This window comes from Bufo bufo, chromosome 6 (assembly GCF_905171765.1).
Source record: "Bufo bufo chromosome 6, aBufBuf1.1, whole genome shotgun sequence".
Taxonomy (NCBI): domain Eukaryota; kingdom Metazoa; phylum Chordata; class Amphibia; order Anura; family Bufonidae; genus Bufo; species Bufo bufo.
The window spans coordinates 249,200,424-249,206,174 of record NC_053394.1 but is presented as its reverse complement, the minus strand read 5'-3'; positions in this window follow the sequence as shown (position 1 = coordinate 249,206,174).

Sequence of the window (5,751 nt, the reverse complement as noted above, 5' to 3'; positions counted from 1 at the left end):
GCAAATCTATTTACATTAAAGGGTTTATCCAAGACTTAAAAAGACCTCAGAGAGTAGCCGACCCACAGTGGGGTTCATACTTAGCTGGTCTTCACCACTAGGTTCCGAATCCATCTCTCCCCAGCCATCTCTTCAGCTCCACAATGCTCTGGCATCAACACCCTGTTGACGGGCATCACGTGACTGCTGCACCAATCACTGGATGCTGAAATAAACGTGCAATTGTCCAAGACAACTTTTGAATGACAGAATCCAAGGAAAAATCCAAAATGGCAAATCAACTTTTTTGACTGATATTTGTCATCCAGCAGCATCTGTCATACTCGTACATGTCACAAAAAGACATCAGTTGGAAAATGGTCTAAATTAGCATTTTATACCAATAAAAATCTCTGTGTATGAAGTCTTGATGTGGCAAGTGTTGAGCGTGATATATGCCACGAATATGGATGGACTGTCCAAAACATATTGTCAGTTTTTTAGCTGCATGATGCCATTGTTTTAACGAATTGCCAATAAAGAACTGGAATTTACAATTTTTCTGCATTTATCTGGAAGAAGTCAACAAGTCTTTCTACCAGCTTATGAAATTGGACTGCACAGACTTTCCAGATTTCATATGGAAGTGCACCTGTTGAGGCTTTACTGTATCCAAAATCTCTAGTGTATGGCCAGTTTATTCATAGAAGTAGGAAGGTGCTGCAGGTTGATAATCGGAACTATATCACTTTAATACTATATTTGCACTTTTAGCGCTGGTGTTGCCAAGGGTCACTTCCAGGATGTGTGACAGTGACACGTCTGCCAACACTCACAATACAATATTATTGAGCAATTAGATTGTCAGCATAATAAGTAGATTATTCCGCTCATTGAATTAATCCTGTATTAGACCTGCTGATTTTTGCATATGATCGCTAACGAGTGTTTGTATGAATGGCCGTTAGTGGTCATCTTGCAGTGTAATACTGCCGAAGATTGCCCGATGAATAAGAAAGCTCATTCATCGGGCAATCCAAATCTTTAGACATGTTAAAAAAATTATCATTTGCAGGTGGAAAACCACTTATACAGCATGGAAACTAGCGATGGCATAGAGATCGCTGCTCCCTATTATGCGGAGGAGATTGCTGCATGTAATAATGTTCTCTTCCGCTAGCGAGCAGAGATTGCTAGGAGGAAACTCTTCTCTCCCAATGATCGTCTGCCACATCAGGCTGTGTAATACAGCCTTTAATGAAAATTCTAAAGCTCCACAAATGATGTTACTTATTACCAAATATATTACAATAAATTATAGTAAAAGTCCAGTATACTATAAAGTAGAGTTGAGCGGACACCTGGATGTTCGGGTTCGACGAGTTCGGCCGAACTTGAAAAAAAAGTTCGGGTTCGGGACCCGAACTTGACCCGAACTTGACCCCGAACCCGAATCCCATTGAAGTCAATGGGGACCCGAACTTTTGGGCACTAAAATGGCTCTAAAATAGTCCTGAAAAGGGCTAGAGGGCTGCAAAAGGCATCAAAATGTGCTTAAGAGCATGGCAACTGTTCTGCAAACAAATGTGGATAGTGAAATGACTTAAAATAACATAAAATACAGAAAAATAAAAAATAACAATCTGGATCTAGGAGTAGGAGGTTGAGAAGACGGTGGATGTGGCGGTGTAGGCTGACGTTGCGGTGAAGGAGGAATAGGTAGTCAACACTGATTTGTGTTATTTTTTATTTTTAAATTGGGGTATCCCCCAAAATATTGGGACATATAACAAAATAAAACAAAGAATAAGTGCACTTGAGTACAAGACTGGATGGTTGAGGCTGGTATAAATGTCTATTCTGCACACGGTACGGACAAGTCCTGTGGGATCCATGCCTGGTTCATTTTAATAAACGTAAGCTTGTCCACATTGGCTGCGGCCTGTGATAATGTTCTCTGCCGTGCTAAACACACGTTCACACTATACACTGGCCGCAGGGCAGATCAGCACCTCCAAGGCTGACAAAGCTTTTCCACATTTTGGCCATGCTAACCCTGCCTTCTCAGGTGCTGGCGGTTCCCCAGCTGCGTTGGAGACCTCTTCCTTCTCCTCTGCCTTCACCTTGGGCTTCCACTGTGCCCCCGCTGTCAGGTGGGAATGCCATCAGCAGAGTGCGCTTGTAGTCGCGCATCTTCCGATCAGTAACAGATGTTTTCACAAAATTTAGTTCCCTGTCAGCAATGCAGAGCAGGGGTTTATTCATGGCAAAAGGTGGTTCATGTCACCCAGCAATAGAACAGGGGATTTTGAGAGATTTAGGGCCCTGTCACCCAGCCACAGCAGGGGTTCATTCACGGCAAAAGGGGGTTCATGTCACCCAGCAATAGAACAGACGATTTTGAGAGATTTAGGCCCCTGTCACCCAGGCACAGCAGGGGTTCATTCACAGCAAAAGGGGGTTCATGTCACCCAGCAATAGAACAGAGGATTTTGAGAGATTTATGCCCCTGTCACCCAGGCAAAGCAGGGGTTCATTCACGGCAAAAGGGGGTTCATGTCACCCAGCAATTGAACAGAGGATTTTGAGAGATTTAGGCCCCTGTCACCCAGGCACAGCAGGGGTTCATTCACATCAAAAGTGGGTTCTTGTCACCCAGCAATAGAACAGAGGATTTAGAAAAATTTAGGCCCCTGTCACCCAGGCACAGAAGGGGTTCATTCATGGCAAAAGGGGGTTCATGTCACTCAGCAATAGAACAGACGATTTAGAGAGATTTAGGCCCCTGTCACCTAGGCACAGTAGGGGTTCATTCACGGCATAAGGTAGTTCTTGTCACCCAGCAATAGAACAGAGGATTTTGAAAAATTTAGGCCCCTGTCACCCAGGCACAGCAGGGGTTCATTCATGGCAAAAGAGGGTTCATGTCACCCAGCAATAGAACAGAGGATTTTGAGAGATTTAGGCTCCTGTCACCCAGGCACAGCAGGGGTTCATTCACGGCAAAAGGGGGTTCTTGTCACCCAGCAATAGAACAGAGGATCTTGAGAGATTTAGGCCCATGTCACCCAGGCACAGCAGGGGTTCATTCACGGCAAAAGTGGGTTCTTGTCACCCAGCAATAGAACAGAGGATTTTGAGAGATTTAGGCCCCTGTCACCCAGGCACAGCAGGGGTTAATTCACAGCAAAAGGGGGTTCTTGTCACCTAGCAATAGAACAGAGGATCTTGAGAGATTTAGGCCCATGTCACCCAGGCACAGCAGGGGTTCATTCACGGCAAAAGTGGGTTCTTGTCACCCAGCAATAGAACAGAGGATTTTGAGAGATTTAGGCCCCTGTCACCCAGGCACAGCAGGGGTTCATTCACGGCAAAAGGGGGTTCATGTCACCCAGCAATAGAACAGAGGAAGGGGTGTATACCCTGAAACGCATCTGGGTTCGTTGGGACAGTGAGCCGTTTCCCATTGACCAGGATTGACCTACAGAAGAAGGCTACATTCGTGAGGATTTTCCCCTATGAATTATTCACATTGTCTCGAATTTGGTCCGATCCTCTAAGTAGAGGCAGGATCGCAGGAAGCATCTGATTACACACCGCTGTTGAGCCGAGACGTCACGTTAGAGACTCCATACCACGTGGGACACCGCGTAGGGTAAGATCGGGAGGAAGATCAAACGAAAGATCCAGCTGGTGACGACATGTGGTAAGGGATATCCTTCACGATTATTATCTGGCTATTCGCTTAAGCTAGCAGGACAGATTCTGGACAATGTGTGGTGTTACTACCGCCTTGAACACGAAGTCCCTCCATTCGACTTAGTTGCAGCCTCCTATTGGGCTGGATATAAGAACTGCTATTCTAAGATCGCGGACATCTCCATCGATTGTTTGCAAATTTAGTCACATGTGATCCAATTACGGACATTTTCGACGATTGTTGGAAAGTATAGTCGCAACACGAATTGTACATGGTTCTCTCATGATTTGGTTCACGATTGTTTGCATTGTGATTATTTTTGGGATTATTTTGCGATTATTTGCCAAGTTCAGTTATATTTTGAGGTCCATACTCACTGCACATATTGTTTTATTGTTTTATTCTATGTATGTTTTTATTATTGTATGAATTAGCTCATCATATTAAATATTTGATATACTTGCTACTATTTCCTAAATTTGGAGTGCCCCTCATTATATATTACAAATTTATTTTGTCCAGACGGTTTGGGTGGACCGAGAGGTGTGCACCCTGATCCATTCGGTCGATAGGTGGAGTCGCTGTTTTCTATTTTTGTCACAAAAGTGGGTTCTTGTCACCCAGCAATAGAACAGAGGATCCTGAGAGATTTAGGCCCATGTCACCCAGGCACAGCAGGGGTTCATTCACGGCAAAAGTGGGTTCTTGTCACTCAGCAATAGAACAGACGATTTTGAGAGATTTAGGCCCCTGTCACCCAGGCACAGTAGGGGTTCATTTACGGCATAAGGGGGTTCATGTCACCCAGCAATAGAACAGACTATTTTGAGAGATTTAGGCTCCTGTCACCCAGGCACAGCAGGGGTTCATTCACGCCAAAAGTGGGTTCTTGTCATCCAGCAAAAGAACAGAGGATTTTGAGAGATTTAGGCCCCTGTCACCCAGGCACAGCAGGGGTTCATTCACGGCAAAAGGGGGTTCATATCACCCAGCAATAGTACAGAGGATTTTGAGAGATTTAGGCCCCTGTCACCCAGGCACAGCAGGGTTTCATTCACGGCAAAAGGGGTTTCATGTCACCCAGCAATAGAACAGAGGATTTTGAGAGATTTAAGCCCCTGTCAGCAATGCAGAGCAGGGGTTCATTCACGGCAAAAGGGGGTTCATGTCATCCAGCAATTGAACAGACGATTTAGGCCCCTGTCACCCATGCACAGTAGGGGTTCATTCACAGCATAAGGTGGTTCATGTCACCCAGGCACAGCAGGGGTTCATTCACGCCAAAAAGTGGGTTCTTGTCACCCAGCAATAGAACAGAGGATTTTGAGAGATTTAGGCCCCTGTCACCCAGGCACAGCAGGGGTTCATTCACGGCAAAAGGGGGTTCATATCACCCAGCAATAGAACAGAGGATTTTGAGAGATTTAGGCCCCTGTCACCCAGGCACAGCAGGGTTTCATTTACGGCAAAAGAAGGGGTTTCATGTCACCCAGCAATAGAACAGAGGATTTTGAGAGATTTAAGCCCCTGTCAGCAATGTAGAGCAGGGGTTCATTCACGGCAAAAGTGGGTTCTTGTCACCCAGCAATAGAACAGAGGATTTTGAGAGATTTAGGCCCCTGTCACCCAGGCACAGCAGGGGTTTTAATCACGGCAAAAGTGGGTTCTTGTCACCCAGCAATAGAACAGACGATTTTGAGAGATTTAGGCCCCTGTCACCCAGGCACAGCAGGGGTTTGTATACGCCAAAAATGATAAAATGTCACCCGACAATTGAAAATAAGAATTTTTTCAATTTAGGTCACTAAAATTGGCAATTTTTTTGCATTAAAATGGTTCTAAAATAGTCTTTGAAAATGCTAGAGGGATGTAAAAGGCAGTAAAATGTGCTTAAGAGCATGGCAACTGCTCTGCAAACAAATGTGGATAAGGAAATAACTTAAAAAAATATAAAATAACTAAAAATTGCAAATTATTAACCTGCAACTCAGAGAAGGAGGTGGATATGGAGTCTTAGGTTGAGGAGGCGGTGAATGTGCTGTTGTAGGTGGAGGCAGGCAGCAATGGAGGAG